Source organism: Ovis canadensis, chromosome 14 (genome assembly GCF_042477335.2).
Source record: "Ovis canadensis isolate MfBH-ARS-UI-01 breed Bighorn chromosome 14, ARS-UI_OviCan_v2, whole genome shotgun sequence".
Classification (NCBI taxonomy): domain Eukaryota; kingdom Metazoa; phylum Chordata; class Mammalia; order Artiodactyla; family Bovidae; genus Ovis; species Ovis canadensis.
Genome location: NC_091258.1, coordinates 52,626,479 through 52,648,327, shown reverse-complemented (window position 1 = coordinate 52,648,327; position 21,849 = coordinate 52,626,479). Strand labels below are relative to the sequence as shown.

General features: G+C 39.9%; 1 protein-coding gene across 1 annotated transcript in view; it reads right to left on the bottom strand.

The window, feature by feature from the left end:
* Nucleotides 1-580: 580 nt before the first annotated feature.
* The window catches only part of TAT (tyrosine aminotransferase), a 34,841-nt gene continuing 13,572 nt past the window's right edge, over nt 581-21,849 (bottom strand). Inside the window, exons 13-16 of the transcript XR_011248403.1 lie at nt 21,642-21,773; nt 20,790-20,863; nt 20,335-20,429; nt 581-1,037 (exon numbers count right to left, since the gene is read on the bottom strand). The gene's annotated coding sequence lies outside the window, so the exon portion shown is untranslated. The remainder of the gene's footprint in view (nt 1,038-20,334; nt 20,430-20,789; nt 20,864-21,641; nt 21,774-21,849) is intronic.

The window sequence follows — 21,849 nt, the reverse complement described above, 5'->3', positions numbered from 1 at the left end:
GTAATGAGTTAGCAACTACTGGAGGCTTAAGGCTGTGGGTGTTACAGTCAAGTCAGATCAACTAGTAGCTTAATAGGGAGACCAGGGAAACAGACAGAATACTGCTAAAACTAATATAATCCCTAGTGGTCAGAGAGACTTTGCACATGGTCAAAATGTCACTCTTTGAGAAGTAACATCAGAGACTGCACACTGGGGAAAAGAGATTTCTGTGAACTATGCCAGCCAAGTCATTGAAGAAATAAATAAGAAAATAAGCCCCAGGTAAGAGAGGGGTCAAAATCCAGAGTTGCTGCAATATGTTATTGTAACAGTGTTCAGTTTTCAACAAAAAAATCATGAGACATGCAAAGAAACAGGAAGTGTGACCCGTGACAAGAAGAAAACAAAGAGTAGACTCTAGAAACCGCTTTGGTGGGGGCCTAGATGTTGAACTCAACAAAAATTTCAAAGCCCCCCTATTGTAAATATGTTCAAAGAACTAAAGGCCATTATATTTGAGGGATTAAAGGAAAGTATAAAGGAGATCGGTGTTATGCCCAAGTCGCGAAATCTCCCAATGACCACCAGGGAGCCGATATCCGATGCAAAAGCAAGAGAGTTTTTATTACCAAGCTCGAGCTGGGGCTCCCACCGATACTGATGCAGCAGCTATAAGGAGGAGCCCTGAGCTCTGGGTTACATTGCTTATATAGGGTATTATCGCTCGAAAAATTAAAAAAACAGAGTCTCCGGGTCTGACTGGTCACCTTCTGGTGAAGGGTTAGGTGTGGAGTTCTGATTGGTTCTTCTTTCCCAGGCTTGACTCGAATTTCCCGGGCTGGCCAAGGGTTCTGATTGGTTCGCAGGTGGTAGGGTGAGGTCAGGGGATTTCCAAAGGCTGTTTTCCCGGAACCTTACAAAATGAAGTAGCTTTGATTCTTCAATTGGCCCTGAGTGTTCATTGGAAGGACTGATGTTGAAGCTGAAACTCCAATACTTTGTCCACCTGATGCGAAGAGCTGACTCACTGGAAAAGACCCTGATGCTGGGAAAGACTGAGGGCAGGAGGAGAAGGGGATGACAGAGGGTGAGATGGTTATGAGAGGGTAACAGGCAGGAAGGCCAGGGTCTCCAAACGGAGGAAATAGGCTGCAAGTGTCAGACATTTTTATCTCTCTTAAGTGGCAGGAGGAAACAAACTACTGATATTTTTTTCCTTCTGTACAAATTTAAAAGGAAGTTTCTCTTAAAATACTGTTGCCATAAAGACACCTGGTTTCACCTGGAGTTAACTATTCTCAAACCTTGAGTTAACCAATGTATTTTTCTTATGGAAATGTTTGTCTTAAACTATGTTAATGTACTATGCATTTACCCTAGACTCTATCTTCAAGTCAGTTCTGCCTAATGGCTCAGAACCTACTTGACAAACCAGTATGTTATACTCAGATATTGTTCCCCTAATCTATGTAAATGAAACTATTTGTATGGTAATCTGCCCTTCTACAAGATTCAAGTCAATCGTTTTATGGCCCGGAATAAATCATCTGGTACCAAGATTATCCTAAAATGTATCTTCTGGATGGGGGGCCTGGTGCTATTCTGAGTTTTAAGACATTCCTTTCTTTCATTAACAGACTGCTAGTGACTATATAACATCCAGCTGGAGACTAGCAGAGGGGTACTCTTTCTGCCCCTTTCTAATGCCTATGTCAGAAACTTTCTCTATCTCCTTTATACTTTAATAAAACTTTATTACACAAAAGCTCTGAGCAATCAAGCCTCATCTCTGGCCCTGGATTGAATCCTTCTCCTCCAGAGGCCAAGAATCCTGGCGTCTTTTCATTCAGCAACAATCTTTCATCTTGGGGGCTCATCAGGATCCTCAGGACAAGGTAAGGATGCTTGGAGCTCTAGTTCTTTGTTCTCCTAGCAAACACATTTTCTGCTGTACTTTACTAACTCTACAGTGTGCTTGAGTGAATGAATGAAACGCCCTGCACGAAGCAAGTGAGGAGCCCTGCTCTGCTGTTCCACGGTGATCTCATACAGCTTATGGCAGAAACCTGTCAGGGATTTATACCGACCTGCCAACGCCAAGAGGCACCCAATGTCTCCTTCGGGAACCAACCAGAAATGGGCAAAGTGTGTGGACCGAACTCTCCTTTCTCAGTCAAACTTTTCGGTCTCTTTGACCATTTCATAACTCCTTGGGAATTAGAAGTACTAACCTAATCTCTCGGACCATAGACTTTCAAGGCACTTGTGATCTATGCTGTTACTATGTACTGTGACTTCGGTCTGAAACTTGGATTGGTAGTCAGGAATCGCCTAGCCTCGCTGGGAATCAAAAGTTCGGGAGCTAGATGGAGATCTAGCTCCAAGAGCATCTCTAAGGTTAAAGGTTACTCAGATTGGAACTGCAATGGGTTTTTTCCTTTGGTATTGCTGGCTCGTAATGGACCAGAGTTTCTTATACTGGTGTGGTGACGCTTGGAAGGAACATCTCAGTATTATGTTTGTATTGGTCTTATTGTGGTCAGGAATATACTCAGGGTCGTGCACAGGCACTCAGGTGACAAATGTTTCCCCCAGCAGTTTAGCCTGGGAGATATTCCAGAAGGTTACTCTGATTGTGAAAGGTTGTTGTTGAATCACCAGGATTCTTGGCCCCTGGAGGAGAATTCAATCCAGGCCCAGAGACAAGGCTTGATCACCCAGAGCTTTTGGGTAATAAAGTTTTATTAAAGTATAAAGGACATAGAGAAAGCTTCTGACATAGGCATCAGAAGGGGGCAGAACGAGTGCCCCTTTGTTAGTGTTAGCAATCAAGTTATATACTCTCCAATGAATCCAAAGAATGTCTGGAGGTTGTAAAGACCTCACCAGACCTACTCCCATAATTTACATTTTAAGATAACAGAATTAGCCAGAAGGTTTAATCCAGAGACTGTCCTCAGGCAGAATACATTATTGTTATATAATCCTTGTAAAGAGCAGGTCTACTCCCATAATTTACAGAATTAGCCAGAAGGTTTAATCCAGAGACTGTCCTCAGGCAGAATACATTATTGTTATACAATCCTAAGGAATGTAGAGAAGGAAAAAAAGTTTGTCCTTTCTTCCTCCTTGAGAATTCCAGACCCCTCTCTCCTTGGGGACCCCTAGACTTATCAACCTGCCTAGGAAATTACTCTCTCAATTGCACCCCAGCTGGCATCAGAGGCAAGCAAGGTTTTAATGGTGAAGAGCTGGACATCGGTCAGGCATGCCATCAGGTCTACCCCTGCTGCATCCCCACCCCGTCTCAGAGGTAGAACCGCGAGGGACGAGTATGACGCCTGCCTCAGTAAGGGACAGACTAAGTCTGACCAGGAAGGAAAAGCTTTTAATGTAAAGTCTGTCTAAACCCCCATCTAGAACAGAGAGGGATGCCTCCGGTAGAAAGATGGCGCTGGTCGCTTTTTTTCTCTCTTACAGATGGGAGCTAACAATTCCAGCCTCACTCCTTTGAACTGTATCCTGAAAAACTGGGATAGATTTGATCCCCAGAGCTTAAAGAAGACACACCTGGTCTTCCTATGCGATACTGCATGGCCGCAGTACCCACTGGAGGATGGCGAACGGTGGCCAGTTGGAGGGTCTCTTAAGTATAATACTGTTTTACAATTAGACCCGTTCTGAAAAAAACGAGGGAAAAGTGATCTTAAAAGATAGATTTCTCACTCAGTCAGCTCCAGATGTCCACCGTAAGCTATTAAAACGGGCTTCCTTGGTAGCTCAGAGGTTAAAGCATCTGCCTGGAATGCGGGAGACCCGGGTTCAATCCCTGGGTTGGGAAGATCCCCTGGAGAAGGAAATGGCAACCCACTCCAGTACTCTTGCCTGGAGAATCCCATGGAGGGAGGAGCCTGGTAGGCTACAGTCCATGGGGTCACAAAGAGTTGGACATGACTGAGCAGCTTCACCTCACTTTATGGACCAAATCAGTCTTTATATAATCTGTTACAACTGGCTCAGACAGTCTATTATGGTAGGGAATATGAGGAAAAGAAAGAAAGGCAAAGACAAAGGAACAGGCGGAAGCCTTTGCAATAGCTATGAAAAGTGTTCTTAAACAGCCTGAGAAAAATGCCCAGAGGGACCCAGGGGAAAAGGGATGGGCTTGCTATTATTGTGGAAAGGAGAGGCACCTCAAGCGGGATTGCCCTCAGGCATATAAGCCGCCCCCAGCTCCATGTCCAGTCTGCAAAGGACCACACTGGAAGAGACTACCCCCAGAGGCATAGGTCTCAGGGGTCAGACTCTCAAGACAATCAGGACTGAAGATGCTCAGGGGTCCCCACACAAGCTCCCATCCTAACCTGAGGAACCCCGAATATTAATAACTGTGGGGGGCCAATCTGTCGATTTCCTTTTAGACACTGGGGCAACTTACTCCGTGCTTACTGAAGCCCCTGGCCCACTTTCTTCCCGATCTGCTTTTGTAATAGGACTGTCTGAACGAGCCAAAAGATATTTTTTCTGTAAGTTGTGACTGGGACTCTGTGCTATTTTCACACAAGTTTCTGATCATGCCAGAGTCTCCCTCACCCCTTTTGGGGAGGGATATACTGAGCAAAGTCCATGCCTCTGTTTTCATGAATATGGAGCCCTCCCTTTCTCTCCCTTTAGTTGAACAAAATGTAAATCCTAGAATATGGGCTGATGGAAAACCTGTGGGTCGAGCACAAAATGCTATTCCTGTAGTTGTCAAGATCAAAGACCCGTACTTATTTCCACATAAGAAGCAGTATCCACTGAAACCTGAGGTTAAGGAACGGTTAAAACTCATCATCAAAAATTTAAAGGAGCAGGGACTATTAGTTCCCTGTAACAGTCCATTCAACACTCCTATTTTGGGTATAAAGAAATCAAATGGTAAATGGAGAATAGTTCCATATTTATGAATAATAAATGAGGTTGTAGTTCCTTTACACCCCATGGTGCCTAATCCTTATACTCTATTGTCTGAAATTCCTGAACAAGCCAAATATTTCTCAGTAATTCATTTGAAACATGCCTTCTATTCAGTGCATTTGGCGGAGGAAAGTCAATTTCTATTTGCCTTTGAAGACCACACGCAGCCAGCTTCTCAGTTAACCTGGACAGTTTTGCCCCAGGGATTTCGTGACAGTACTCACTTATTTGGACAAAGTTTGTGACGGGATCTACAAAACTTTAATAGCTCTGAAGCGGTGGTGTTACAATATGTAGATGATATTTTGCTCTGTGCTGAGACAGAAGAAGTTTGTTCACGAGCCTCAGAAGATTTCTTAAACTTTCTGGCAGGCTGCGGTTACAAGGCATTAAGAGAAAAGGCTCAGCTTTGTCAGCAATCTGTTAGATCAGTTCAGTTCAGTTCAGTCGCTCAGTGGTGTCCAACTCTTTGCGACCCCATGAATCGCAGTGCGCCAGGCCTCCCTGTCCATCACCAACTCCCAGAGTTCACTCAGACTCACGTCCATCGAGTCAGTGATGCCATCCAGCCATCTCATCCTTGGTCGTCCCCTTCTCCTCCTGCCCCCAATCCCTCCCAGCATCAGAGTCTTTTCCAGGGAGTCAACTCTTCGCATGAGGTGGTCAAAGTACTGGAGTTTCAGCTTTAGCATCATTCCTTCCAAAAAAATCCCAGGGCTGATCTCCTTCAGAATGGACTGGTTGGATCTCCTTGCAGTCCAAGGGACTCTCAAGAGTCTTCTCCAACACCACAGTTCAAAAGCATCAATTCTTCAGTGCTCAGCCTTCTTCACAGTCCAACTCACATCCATACATGACCACTGGAAAAACATATCCTTGACTAGACGGACCTTAGTCGGCAAAGTAATGTCTCTGCTTTTGAATATGCTATCGAGGTTGGTCATAACTTTCCTTCCAAGGAGTAAGCACCTTTTAATTTCATGGCTGCAGTCACCATCTGCAGTGATTTTGGAGCCCCCAAAAATAAAGTCTGACACTTGTTTCCACTGTTTCCCCATCTATTTCCCATGAAGTGATGGGACCGGATGCCATGATCTTTGTTTTCTGAATGTTGAGCTTTAGGCCAACTTTTTCACTCTCCTCTTTCACTTTCATCAAGAGGCTTTTTAGCTTTTCTTCACTTTCTGCCATAAGGGTGGTGTCATCTGCATATCTGAGGTGATTGATATTTCTCCCGGAAATCTTGATTCCAGCTTGTGTTTCTTCCAGCCCAGCGTTTCTCATGATGTACTCTGCATAGAAGTTAAATAAACAGGGTGACAATATACAGCCTTGATGGACTCCTTTTCCTATTTGGAACCAGTCTGTTGTTCCATGTCCAGTTCTAACTGCTGCTTTCTGACCTGCATACAGACTTCTCAAGAGGCAGGTTAGGTGGTCTGGTATTCCCATCTCTTTCAGAATTTTCCACAGTTTATTGTGATCCACACAGACAAAGGTTCTGGCATAGTCAATAAAGCAGAAGTAGATGTTTTTCTGGAACTCTCTTGCTTTTTCCATGATCCAGCAGATGTTGGCAATTTGATTTCTGGTTCCTCTGCATTTTCTAAAACCAGCTTGAGCATCAGGAAGTTCACGGTTCATGTATTGCTGAAGCCTGGCTTGGAGAATTTTGAGCATTACTCGCATGTGAGATGAGTGCAATTGTGCGGTAGTTTGAGCATTCTTTGGCCTTGCCTTTCTTTGGAATTGGAATGAAAACTGACCTTTTCCAGTCCTGTGGCCACTGCTGAGTTTTCCAAACTTGCTGGCATACTGAGTGCAGCACTTTCACAGCATCATCTTTCAGGATTTGAAACAGCTCAACTGGAATTCCATCACCTCCACTAGCTTTGTTTGTAGCGATGCTTTCCAAGGCCCACTTGAGTTCACATTCCAAGATGTCTGGCTCTAGATTAGTGATCACACCATCATGGTTATCTGGGTCGTTAAGATCTTTTTTGTACAGTTCTTCTGTATATTCTTGCCACCTCTTCTTAATATCTTCTGCTTCTGTTAGGTCCATACCATTTCTGTCCTTTATCAAGCCCATCTTTGCATGAAATGTTCCCTTGGTATCTCTAATTTTCTTGAAGAGACCTCTAGTCTTTCCCATTCTGTTCTTTTCCTCTATTTCTTTGCATTGATCGCTGAAGAAGGCTTTCTTTTCTCTTCTTGCTATTCTTTGGAACTCTGCATTCAGATGCTTATCTTTCCTTTCCTCCTTTGCTTTTTGCCTCTCTTTATTTCACAGCTATTTGTAAGGCCTCCCCAGACAGCTATTTTGCCTTTTTGCATTTCTTTTCCATGGGGATGGTCTTGATCCCTGTCTCCTGTACAATGTCACGAAACTCATTCCATAGTTCATCAGGCACTCTATCTATCAGATCTAGGCCCTTAAATCTATTTCTCACTTCCACTGTATAACCATAGGGGATTTGATTTAGGTCATACCTGAATGGTCTATTGGTTTTCCCTACTTTCTTCAATTTGAGTCTGAATTTGGTAATAAGGAGTTCATGATCTGAGCCACAGTCAGCTCCTGGTCTTGTTTTTGCTGACTGTATAGAGCTTCTCCATCTTTGGCTGCAAAGAATATAATCAATCTGATTTTGGTGTTGACCATCTGGTGATGTCCATGTGTAGAGTCTTCTCTTGTGTTGTTGGAAGAGGGTGTTTGCTATGACCAGTGCATTTTCTTTGCAAAACTCTATTAGTCTTTGCCCTGCTTCATTCTGTATTCCAAGGCCAAATTTGCCTGTTACTCCAGGTGTTTTTTGACTTCCTACTTTTGCATTCCAGTCCCCTATAATGAAAAGGACATATTTTGGGGGTGTTAGTTCTAAAAGGTCTTGTAGGTCTTCATAGAACCCTTCAACTTCAGCTTCTTCAGCATTACTGGTTGGGGCATAGACTTGGATAACTGTGATATTGAATGGTTTGCCTTGAAGATGAACAGAGAGCATTCTGTCGTTTTTGAGATTGCATCCAAGTACTGCATTTTGGACTCTTTCATTGACCATGATGGCTACTCTATTTTTTTTGAGGGATTCCTGCCTGCAGTAGTAGATATAATGGTCATCTGAGTTAAATTCACCCATTCCAGTCCATTTTAGTTGGCTGATTCCTAGAATGTCGATGTTCATTCTTGCCATCTCTTGTTTGACCACTTCCAATTTGCCTTGATTCATGGACCTGACATTCCAGGTTCCTATGCAATATTGCTCTTTACAGCATCGGACCTTGCTTGTATCACCAGTCACATCCACAGCTGGGTATTGTTTTTGCTTTGGCTTCATCCCTTCATTCTTTCTGGAGTTATTTCTCCACTGATCTCCAGTAGCATATTGGGCACCTACTGACCTGGGGAGTTCCTCTTTCATAGATTAGGGGAACAATATCTGAGTATAACATACTGGTTTTTCAAGTAGGTTCTGAGCCATTAGGCAGAACGGACTTGAAGACAGAATCTGGGGTAAATGCATAGTACATTAACATAGCTTAAGACAAACATTTCCATAAGAAAAATGCATTGGTTAACTCAAGATTTGAGAATAGTTAACTTCAGGTGAAACCAGGTGTCATTATGGCAACACAGTATTCTAAGAGAAACCTCCTTTTAAATTTGTATAGAAGGAAAAAAATATCGGTAGTTTGTTTTCTCCTGCTGCTTAAGAGAGATAAAAATGTCTGACACTTGCAGCCTATTTCCTCCGTTTGGAGACCCCTGGCCTTCCTGCCTGTTACCCTCTCATTCAGATGGCATCACTGACTCAATGGACATGAGTTTGGGTAAACTCTGGGAGTTGGTGATGGATAGGGAGGCCTGGCATGCTGCGGTCCCTGGGGTGTCAAAGAGTCGGACATGACTGAGCGACCGAACTGAACTGGTGTTGACAATATCCTATCCAACAGAGAATACCAATAAGGGACGTAGAAAATGTTTGGAAAAAAAAGAACAAATAAATATGAAGACACAAAAAAACAAAACTTACAGGATGGAGATAGAACAATCCCTAGAGGAAAATTTTTAGCTATAAATGCCAATACACACAAAAAAACTCAAATCTATAAACTAAATCTCCACCTTAATTAACAGGAAGGGGGTGTGGAGGGAAAGCACACAAAACTCAGAGAAAGCAGCAAGAAAAAAACAATAAAAATGAGAGTGGACATGGAGAATGGGGAAAGGGGGAAGAAAATAAAACCAAATTTCATTCTTTGAAAAGATCAACAAAAGTGACAAAGTTTTAGCTAGCCTAATTGAGAAGAGAGAAGACTAAAATCACTAAAATCAGAAATGAAAGAAGGAGTTTTTATAAGAGAATATCATGAACAACCATATGCCAACAAATTACAGAGCAAACAAACTATCAGAATCAACTGAGCAAGAAACAGAAAGTCTCAAAAAGCCTAAGACAAGAGACTGGATTAGTAAGTTAAAATTTCCACCAAAGAAAATCCCAAGCCCAGATGGCTCAACTGGTGAATTTCACAAAACATTTAAAGAATTAATATGAATGTTCTCAAACTCTTTCAAAATACAGGAAAGGAGGAAACACTTCTCAATTTTTTTCTATGAGGCCAGTATTATTCTAATATAAAAACCAGAAAGACATGTTTACCAAAAAACCCTACATACCAATATCGCTTATGAATATATATGCAAAAGCCTCAACAGATACTAGTCAACTGAATGCAGTAACATATAAAAAGAATTATACACTAAAACCAAGTGGGAATTATCCTAGGAATGCAAGGTTCACTTTACATTGGGAGATCAATTAATTTAATGCACCATATTAATAGAATAAAGAACAATAATCATTTGATCACCTCAATAGGTACAAGGGGGGAGAAAGTACTTGACAAAAATCTGAAAACCTTTCATGATTAAAAGTAGTTAGTAACCTAAAAATAGAAGGAAACGTCCTTAAACTGAATCAAAGAGCATCTATGAAAAACCCACAGCTAATCATAATGGTGAAGGAATGAATACTTTCCCTGCCAAGACTAGGAACAAGATAAGGATGTCCATTCTTACCCTTTTATTCAATAATATATTGAAAGTTCTATCCAGGTCAATTGAGCAAGAAAGAAATGATATAGAGATTGAAAATAAGTGTTAGTCACTCAGTTGTGTCCAACTCTTTGTGACCCCATGGACTGTAGCCTGCCAGGCTCCTCTGTCCATGGGATTTCCCAGGCAAAAATACTGGAGTGGGTAGCCATTCCCTTCTCCAGGGGATCTTCCCAACGCAGGGATCAAACCCGTGTTTCCTGCATAGCAGGCAGATTTTTTACCATCTGAGCCACCAGGAAGCCAAAAAGATTGAAAAGGAAGAAGCACAATGATCTCTATTTGAAGATAGCATGGTCTTATGTAGAGAAAACCCTAAGGAATTCACTTAAAAAATATTAGAACCAATAACGGAGTTTAGCAAGGTTGTAGGATACAAATGAATAAACAAATACCACATCTACCCCTACACATTAGCGAACAATCTGAAAGCAAAATTCAAAAATCAAACTAATTTACAATAGCATCAGAAATAAAGTACTTAGCAATAAATTTAACAAAGGTGTAAAATCTTATTCATTGAAAAACATAAAAATATTGAAAGAATTAAAAATCTAAATAAATGGAAAAATATCTATGCTTATTGATCAGAAGACTTAATATTATTAAAAGGGTATTGTTAATACTCCCCAAGCTGATTTACAGATTCAAAGTAACTCCTATCAAAATACCAGGTTGGTTTTGTTTTTTTTTCTTTTTGCATAAATTGACAAGCTGATGCTAAAATAGCACAGGAAAAAACAATAGTTCTGATTTCAAAATTTACTGGAGCTACAGAAATTAAGACAATGTTGTAGTGGTATGAAGACAGACAACTAGACCAACGGAATAGAGAGCCCCCTAAAAAACCTACACATAAACGGTGACATGATCTTTGAAATGGTGTGAAGACCATTCAACAAGGAAAGAGTAATTTCTCAATAAATTGTGCTAGGGTAATTTGACATCAATATATAAAAGAATGAAGTTGGACCTCTACCTCATACCACATACGGAACAAAAATGAACTCAAATAGATCATAGGCCTTGAAGTCAGAGCTGAGAGCATAAAACTCTTAGAAGAAAGCATAGAAGCAAGTCTTCATGATTTTTGGTTAGGCAGTGGTTTCTTAGGTATGACATTAAAAGCACATGCAACTAGAGAAAGAAAGATATGTCAAGCTTAATTAAAATTAAACACTTGTGTTTCAAAGGACACTATCCCAATAAAAAACTGAAAAGACAGAGTAAAAGGAGGTGCCAGGCCTCACTGATGGAAGATTTGTCACCGGACTTGTCAGGGGGTACCAATTCCTTCTCCCACAGGACAGAGGCCCATGTCTTGTCTGGGCATATCAGGATGCATTTCAGAGAGTGTTAACACATTACAGCTCTGTTCAGAAGTGGTCTTGATGCTGAAATTCTGAAAGAGGAGCGTGAGACCTCACACCTACATGTGTGTCAGCGAGCAAGTCCCTTCACAAGGCGGAGTTCTCTGGTTGTCTCATTCACTGCTGTGTCCCCAGCACCAGGCACCCAGTCAAGGCTGGCAGAGTTTTTACTTTTGGCTGAGTCACTGAACTCGGAACAGATCCTGGCTCTGCCTAATGCTATCTGGGTGGCCAGGGCTGGTCATCTCACCTCTTTGAACTTCACCATCTCACTGACCTTCAGGAGTTTTGAGGATGAAGCCAGAGATCAAGCCCTGAGCCTTTGGAGTGGGAGAACTGACTCCAAGACCCTAGACTACCAGAGAACTAACCCTAGTGGGTATCAAATAGTCAGAATTCATACAAAGAAAACCACTTGAATACAAGACCAGGCATCACCCAACAACCAGTAGCACCCCATGCCTCATCTAGACAACAAACAAAACAAAAACACAAACCCAATCATCAGCAGACAGGATTACCATCTCACTCAGCCTTGCCCATCAGAGGAAAAACAAACAAACAAAAACTCAGCACAAATCTCACAAAAACTCAGCACAAAACTCAGCTTACACAAACCACTGGACCAACCTTAGGGGGCAGAAACCAAAACGAATAAAGAATTCAACCTTGAAGCCTGGAAAAAGGAGACCTCAAACATAATAAGTTTTTAAAAAATAATGAAAAGGCAGAGAAATACTACACAAATGAAGGAACAAACTAGAAACACAGAAGTCCAAATAAATGAAGAGGAAATAGGCAAACTACCTGAAAAAGAATTCAGAATAATGATAGTAAAGATGATCAAAAACTTTGAAAGTAAAATGGAGAAAATGCAAGAATCAATTAACAAAGACCTAGAAGAATTAAAGAATAAACATGCAAACAACAAATTATTGAAATTAAAAATACTCTAGAAGGAATCAACAGCAGAATATCTGAAGTAGAACAAATCAGTGAGCTGGAAGATAAAATGGTGGAAATAACTTCTGAAGATCAAAATAAAGTAAAAAGAATGAAAAGAACTGAGGATAGTCTCAGAGACCCCTGGGACAATATTAAACACACCAACACTCGAATAGGGGTCCCAGAAGAAGAAGAGAAAAACAAAAGAGTATGATAAAATTTTGAAGAGATTATAGTTGAAAAATTTCCCAACATGGAAAAGGAAATAGTCAATCAAGTCCAAGAGGCACAAAGAGTCCCATACAGGATAAACCCAAGGAGAAACACACCAAGACACATACTAATCAAGCTAACAAAGATGAAACACAAAGAAAGAATATTAAAAGCAGCAAGGGAGAAGCAACAAGTAACATACACGGGAAACCCCATAAGCTTAACAGCTGATCTTTCAGCAGAAACTGCAGGCCAGAAGGGGATGGCAGGATATATTTAAAGTACTGAAAGGGAAAAATCTACAACCAAGATTACTGTATCCAGCAAGGATTTCATTCATAACTGACGGAGAAATCAAAAGCTTTTTAGACAAGCAAAAGTTAAGAAAATTCAATACCACCAAATCAGCTTTACAAAAAATGTTAAAGGGACTTATATAGTCAATAAATACAAGAAAAGAAAAAAGATCTACAAAATGAACCCCAAACAATTAAGAAAATTGCAATAGGAATATATATATCAATAATTACTTTAAACATAAATGGATTATATGTGCCAACCAAAAGACACAGACTGGCTGAATGGATACAAAAATAAGACCCATATATATGCTGTCTATAAGAAACCCACATTAGACCTCAAGACACATATAGACTGAAAGTGAGAGGATGGAAAACTATATTCCATGCAAATGGGAAGCAAAAGAAAGCTGGAATAGCAATCCTCATAACAGACAAAATAGACCTTAAAATAAAGACAATTACAAGAGATAAAGAAAGACACTACATAATGATCAAGGGATCAATCCAAGAGGAAGACATAATAATTGTAAATATCTATGCACCCAACATAGGAGCACCTCAATACATAAGGCAAACACTAATAAATATAAAAGGAGAAATTGACAGTAACACAATACTAGTAGGAGACTTTAACACCCCACTTATACCAGTGGACAGATCATCAAAACAGAAAATTAATAAAGAAACACAAGTCTTAAATGATACATTAGATGAGATAGATGTCATTGATATCTTCAGGACATTCCATGCAAATGCAGAAGAATACACTCTCTTCTCAAGTGCACACGGAATATTCTCCAGGATAGACCACATCTTGGGTCACAAATCAAACCTCAGTAAATTTAATAAAACTGAAATCCTATCAAGCATCTTCTCTGACCACAACACTATGAGACTAGATATCAATTACAAGAAAAAACTGTAAGAAACACAGACACATGGAGATTAAACAACACGTTTCCAAATAATCAACAGGTTACTAAAGAACTCAAAAGGGAAATCAAAAAATTTCTAGAAACAAATGACAATGAAAACACAACTCAAAACCTATGGGATGCAGTAAAAGCAGTCCTAAGAGGGAAGTTTACAGCAATATCCTACCTCAAGAAACAAGAAAAACATTGAATAGACAGCCTAACTTTACACTTAAGACAACTGGAAAAAGAAGAACAAAAAACCCCAAAATTAGTAGAAGGAAAGAAATCATAAAAATTCGAGCAGAAATAAATGAAAAAGAAATGAAAGAAACAATAGTAAAGATTAATAAAACTAAAAGCTGGTTCTTTGAGAATATAAACAAAATTGACAAACCTTTAGCCAGACTCATCAAGAAAAAAAGAAGAATCAAATCAACAAAATTAGGAATGAAAAAGGAGAGGTTATAACAATGCAGAAATAGGAAGGATTATAAGAGACTATTATGAACAACTATATGGCAATAAAATGGATAACCTGGAAGAAATTGACAGATTCTTAAAAACAATTTCAACCTTCCATGACTGAATCAGGAAGAAATAGAAATTATGAACAACCCAATTACAAGCACTGAAATTGAAGCTGTGATCAAAAATTTCCCAAAAAACAAAAGCCCACTGTAAAGAATATGCTATGCACAGGCCTGTACTATAATTAACAGGGCCTCTTTGAAAAATAAGAATGACTTTTTCATCACCCCCAGGCAAAGGGCTGGGAGCAGTAAAAAGTACATCATGGAAATACATCTTGAAAACAAGATGTTGAAGTACTGATGTGACTGATGGAAAACCATTAGTGACTGTTCCCATAATCAGAGCCTTGGCCATGCAAGGATTAGGATCTGGGCTTTTGCCTGCGAATGGCATCAGCCCCCTGATCCCCACTTTATTTCTGAGTCTTATTTTTCCTTATTGTTCTGCGGGACCACTCCCTTAGGTCAGTTCGTTGTTGGGCTGGTCCTGACACCCAGGACCAGATGGCTTCACAGAAGAACTCTATCAAACATTTAGAGAAGAGCTAAAGCCTATCCTTCTAAAATTCTTTCAAAAATTGCAGAGGAAGGGATGCTTCCAAACTCATTCCATGAGGCCACCATCACCCTGATACCAAAACCAGACAAAGACAACACAAAAAAAGAAAGCTACAGGCCAATATCACTGATGAACATAGATGCAAAAATCCTCAAAGAACTTTAGCAAACAGAATTCAGCAACACGTCAAAAAGTTCATACACCATGATCAAGTTGGGTTTATTCCAAGAATGCAAGGATTCTTCAATATATGCAAATCAATCAATGTGATACACCATATTAACAAACTAAAAGATAAAAACCATATGATTCTCTCAATAGATGCAGAAAAGGCCTTGACAAAATTCAGCGCCCATTTATGATTAAAATTCTTCAAAAAACGGACATAGGAGGAACCTACCTCAACATAGTAAAGGCCATATATGATAAGGCCACAGCAAACATTATTCTCAATGGTGAAAAACTGAAAGCACTCCCCCTAAGATCAGGAACAAGACAAGGGTATTCACTCTCACCACTATTATTCAACATAGTTCTGGAAGTCCTAGCTACAGCAATCAGAGAAGAAAAAGAAAAAGGAATTCAGATAGGAAAAGAAGTAGTAAAGTTCTCACTGTTTGCAGATGACATGATATTGTACATAGAAAACCCTAAAGATAGTATCAGAAAATTACTAGAGCTAATCAGTGAATTTAGCAAATTTGCAAGATACAAAATCAATACACAGAAATCACTTGCATTTCTATATCTAACAGTGAAAAATCAGAAAGAGAAATTAAGGAATCAACCCCATTCACCATTGCAACAAACAAAATTAAATATCTAGGAATAAACTTACCTAAGGAGACAAAAGAACTGTACACAGAAAATTATAAGACACTGATGAAAGAAATCAAAGATGACATAAACAGATGAAGAGATATTCCATGTTCCTGGGTAGGAAGAATCAATATTGTGAAAATGACTATACTACCACGTGCAATCTACAGATTCAATGTGAATCAAATTACCAATGGCATTTTTCACAGAACTAGAACAAAAATTTCACAGTTCATATGGAAACACAAAAGACCCCAAATAGCCAAAGCAGTCTTGAGAAAGAAGAATGGACCAGGAGGAATCAACCTTCCTGACCTCAGATTATACCACAAAGCTAGTCATCAAGATAGTATGTCACTGGCACAAAAACAGAAACATAGACCAATGGAACAAGATAGAAAGCCCAGAAATAGACCCATGCACCTAAGGGTACCTTATTTTTGACAAAGGAGGCAAGAACATACAATGGGGCAAAGACAGCCTCTTCAATAAATGGTGCTAGGAAAACCGGACAGCTATATGTAAAAGAATGAAATTAGAACACTTCCTAACACCATACACAAAGATAAACTCCAAATGGATTAAAGACCTAAATGTAAGACCAGAAACTATAAAACTCTTAGAGGAAAACACAGGCAGAACACTCAATGACATAAATCAAAGCAAGATCCTCTATGACCCAACTCCTAGAGTAACCAAAATAAAAACAAAAGTAAACGAGTGGGACCTGATTAAACGTAAAAGCTTTTGCTCAGCAAAGGAAACTATAAGCAAGGTGAAAAGACAACCCTTGGAATGGGAGAAGATAATAGCAAATGAAACAACTGACAAAGGATTAATTTCCAAAATATATAAGCAGCTCATACAACTCAATACCAGAAAAACAAACAACCCAATCAAAAAGTGGGAAAAAGACCTAAACAGACATTTCTCCAAAGAAGACATACAGATGGCTAACAAACACATGAAAAGATGCTCAACATCACTCATTATTAGAGAAATGCAAATCAAAACCACAATGAGATATCACCTCACACCGGTCAGAATGGCCATCATCAAATAGTCTACAAACAATAAATGCTGGAGAGGGTGTGGAGAAAAGAGAACGCTCTTGCACTCTTGGTGGGAATGTAAATTATACAGCCACTATGGAAGACAGTATGGAGATTCCTTAAAAAATGAGGAATAAAACCACCATATGACCCAACAATCCCACTCCTAGATATACCCTGAGGAAACCAAAATTGAAAAAGATACATGTATCCCACTGTTCATTGCAGCACTATTTACAATAGCTAGAACATGAAAGCAACCTAGATGTCCATCGACAGATGAATGGATAAAGAAGTTGTGGTACATATACACAATGGAATATTACTCAGCCATAAAAAGGAACACATTTGAGTCAGTTCTGATGAGGTAGATGGACCCAAAACCTATTATACAGAGTGAAGTGAGTCAGAAAGAGAAAGATAAATACTGTATTCTAATGCATATATATGGAATCTAGAAAAATGGTACTGAAGAACTTATTTACAGGGCAGCAATGGAGAAACAGACATAGAGAATAGACTTATGGACATGGGAAGAGGGGAGGAGAGGGTGAGTGTGGAAAGAGTAACATGGAAACTGATATTACCATATGTAAAATAGACAGCCAATGGAAATTTGCTGTATGGCTCAGGAAACTCAAAGAGGGGCTCTGTATCAATCTAGAGGGGTGGGATGGGGTGGGAGATGGGAGAGAAGTTCAAAAGGGAGGGGATATATGTATACCTATGGTTGATTCATGTTGAGGTTTGACAGAAAACAACAAAATTCCGTAAAGCAATTATCCTTCAACAAAAAAAAAAATTAATAAAAAAACTGTAAAGACAACTCATAGAATGGAAGAAAATATGTGCAAATCATATACCTGATAAGGAAACTGTATGTGGAATATATGAAGAGCTGTTACATTTCAATAAAAAGATAAATACTTTAGTTTAAATATGCATGTATAACTGAATCACTTTTCTGTACACCTGAAATTAACACAACACTGCAAATCAACTATAGTTCAATTTTTTAAAAAGGTATACAGTGCTGTATGTCAATTACATCTCAATAATGCTATGGAAAAAAAAGAAAACAGTAAAATAAACACAGGGATTTTCCTGGTGGTCCAGTGGCTAAGACTTAGTACTCCCAATACAGGGGGCCCAGGTTTGATTTCTGGTCAGGGAATTAGATTCCATATGCTGCAACTATGACCTGGCACAGCCAAAAAAATAAATCATATTAAACACACACACACATAATGAGATATCCACTAAGACTGCTGAAATGAAAAGATGATAAATGTTTGACAGTTCCTCTAAACGTTAAACACAGAGTCATCACATGAAATAGCAATTTCACTCCTAGTTACGGGCCCAAGAGAAATAAAACCATTACTAACACTTTTATATGAAATATTATATGTAAATATTCATAGAAACATAATTCATAATAGCCAAAAAGTGGAAACAACCCAGATATTCCTCAACTGATGAATGAATAAACACAAGTAGTATATTTACACAATGTAATACTATTCTGCAAAAAAAAGGAATGAAGTACTGATACATGCTACAACATGGATGAACCTTGCAAATGTTATGCTAAAGCGAAAAGTTATTTACAAAAGACTATATATTGTATTATTCCATTTATATGAAATGGCAAGAATAGGCATATTCATACACACAGAAAATAAACTAGACTTCCCTCGTGGCTCAGCTGGTAAAGAATCTGCCTGCAATGCAGGAGACCTGGGTTCAATCCCTGGGTTTGGAAAATCCCCTGGAGAAGGGAACAGCTACATACTCCAGTATTCCGGCCTGGAGAATTCTATGGATGCTATAGACCATGGGGTCACAAAGAGTCAGACATGACTGAGTGACTTTCGCTTCACTTCACTAGGACTGGAGGTACGCTTCCCTGGTGGCTCAGCTAGTAAAGAATCCGCCTGCAATGTGGGAGACCTGGGTTCGATCCCTGGATTGGGAAGATCCCCTAGAGGAGGGCATGGCAAACCCCTCCAGTATTCTTGCCTGGAGAATCCCCATGGACAGACGAGCCTGGCAGGCTACAGTCCATGGGGTCACAAAGAGTCAGACACGACTGAGTGACTGAGCACAGGGCCTGCAGTGAGAGTGGGCAGCCACATGGCCCACTGGGTTCCTAGTTCCCTGACCAGTCCCTTGGCAATGAAAGCACAGAATCCTGACCACTGGACCACCAGGGAATTCCCTGAATTATGTCTTAATAAAGCCATTTAAAAAAAAAACAAAACATAAACCTCTAGGTTTCTAACCCACATGGCCCTTCTTTCCTCACTCACTCACCTGTATCCATGTTCTCTTCTTTCTGTCAAATTTCCTATACTTTGTAAGTATGGTCCTACTTAGAACATTCTACCCCAAATTATCTCAAGCTGAAATTATTATTATTTACTCTCAATTCGAGTGAATTCTCCTCAGAGACATTATCCCTGACCACCCCAATTAAAGCAGTCTCTCCCCCTGAAAATGGTCTCTTTTATATTCTGTTTAGGAACAAAAAATAAAGTAATTCAGCTATTCAGCTGATGCATGTCAGGTGGCACCTCAAAATTAGTTAAGTTCCTGAGCTGAAGCAGAATAGAAGTTTTTATATGGCAGGAGAAGAGAGGGGTATATGGTTATGGTATTGTCCCAAGTTGCAATTTTCTTTATCTGTAAATGCTGCAAAACATTGCAATTTAAAAGGGTGGGGTATGTTGGGGTATTTATGCCTCTTTCTCATAAATGACAGTACTTTGGTAGCAGTTCAAAGGATTCTTTTGAGAGCTATCTTTGTAAGCCATGTTGAAGATCTAATGTCAATAAGGTTCAAGGGAAAGGACTGACAGAAAGGGGAAAAAAGAGGAAAGAAAGAAGAAAGGGAAAAAGGAGGTAAAGGGACTTCTCTGGCAGTCCAGTGGTTAAGACCCCAAGCGTCCAATGCAGGGCATTTGGCTTCAATGCCTGGTTAGGGAACTGAGATCCCACATGCTTTGCAGCCAAAAATAAAATTTAAAAAAATTTTAAATTAAAACAAAAGGAGGTAAAGACTGAACAAGGAAAAGCAGGATCTGTTTCAATTCTTTAGTACACATCTCAGTACCTGAAATCATCTTAGTTATTTGTTTGCTGCATGTTAATTTTCTGTCTCCCCTATCACTAGGACATTTCTGTCTTGTTTGTTCACACAGTAGATGCCTAATATGTGGTGGCTGATTGACCAAATTCCACACCAACATGAGAATCAAAGATGAAATCATGAGCAATTATTTTGGAACTTTTCAGCCACTCCTCTCATTTCTCATGATTATAACAAACTCTGCCTAGTCTCTATCATCTGGGTGTTCAAAAGAATTAAAAATTTTGGGGCCACACCTCCACAGACTGGTTCATCTGTGCTTTAACTACATCTGCCTGCCTACAGAAACAACTATTTTAAAAGGTAAGGAAAAGTCTGCGTGACAGTCTGGGCCGTGCTTCAGTGGAACTAGACACAAGTCATTGAACTAGACACTAGGACAATTAATTGTACAGAAGAAACTGGATCAAACTTACCGCAGTTTTTTTCAGGGCTCTTAAGTCCTTAATTCAAGCATGCTTTTCTTCCCAGTAGTAGCGGGGGCCACTGTGCTTAGTTACTTCTGCAATTGCTAGAGGATAGGAGCAAAGACTCAAAGCATTTAAGCTATGGAAGGAAATTCTGGGCATTACTTAGCTTGTTTCCTTCTTATCAGATGTTTCTTTCTTATTGTTTGTATCCCAGATATCAAGATTTCACCTTCTAAGAACACTTCCCAACTCAACGCATTTTCTCAGACCAGCATCACTGGCAGTACCCTGACATGTGTTTGGAAACGCAGGATTTCAGACTTCATTCCAGAGCCATAGAATGTGTCACACCACAAGACCCCCAGGTGACTAGTGCTCAGTTTGAGAGGTATGTAGCAATTCTGGACATGCTGAACCAGTGCTACTATCTCCAACAGTGTGTACTGATCATTAGCACTTACCTACAAGCTGGACTAATAGAACAAGGAGAATTCATAAGTGAAGTTTTCCCAATGCCCCCTGTAGAATTCAGGACCTGTGTATTAGGGAAAGAAAAGACAGGCTCAAAGGATAAAACTCAAAAGTAATTACAAAACTTATTGGCAAAATGGTGATTTTTTTTTTTTAGTGAATACACTGAGATTCATTAAACTACTCTAAAAGTGTTTTAGGAGAATTTTTTTAAATTATATTTACACTTGTGTATTTGCTTGTTTGGTTGCACAGTGTAGTATGTGGGATCTTAGTTCCCCAACCAGGGATCGAACCTTTGCCCCTGCATAGGGTCTTTGCCATTAGACCACCAGGGAAGTCCCCTGAAAGTTTCATAATAAAAATTTTTTTAAGTAATCTCAAGTTAGTGATAACTACCAGTCCCACCAAGAGGCATCTTTGGTGGGAAAGTGTACTCAAGAATGTGTATCTGCCCAAAGTAAAGACTGACAGGGAATGGGGAAAGAGTAAGGTTTATGAACCAGGCCCACTGGGTCTTTCATTTAATCCCTCATCACAGCTCTGTTAGGTAACACCACTTTAACTAAGTGATTGAATTTAGCATCAACAATCCTGGGACAAACTAGTATTGTATGGCCCCTGGTGAAGCATGGGGCTTCCCTGGTGGCTCAGAGGTTAAACTGTCTGCCTGGAATGCAGGAGACCTGGGTTCAATCCCTGGGTCAGGAAGATCCCCTGGAGAAGGAAATGGCAACCCACTCCAGTACTCTTGCCTGGAGAATCCCATGGACGGAGGAGCCTGGTAGGCTACAGTCCATGGGGTCACAAAGAGTCGGACATGACTGAGCAACTTCACTTACTCACTGGTGAAGCATATGGGGGAAGTAAACATCCTCATTGACATGGTCCTCTCCTTTAAGCAGTAATTCAGGCAGTTGGGCTCCTTCCATTCTGTGCTCTGCCATCTTCAACTGAAGGCTTCTAAAGCAGCACTAGTAAAAGGGTTTTCAAAGTGAGGCTGGAGACCATTCACCAATAGCACCAATTTACCTTTTTTTTGGCGGGGAG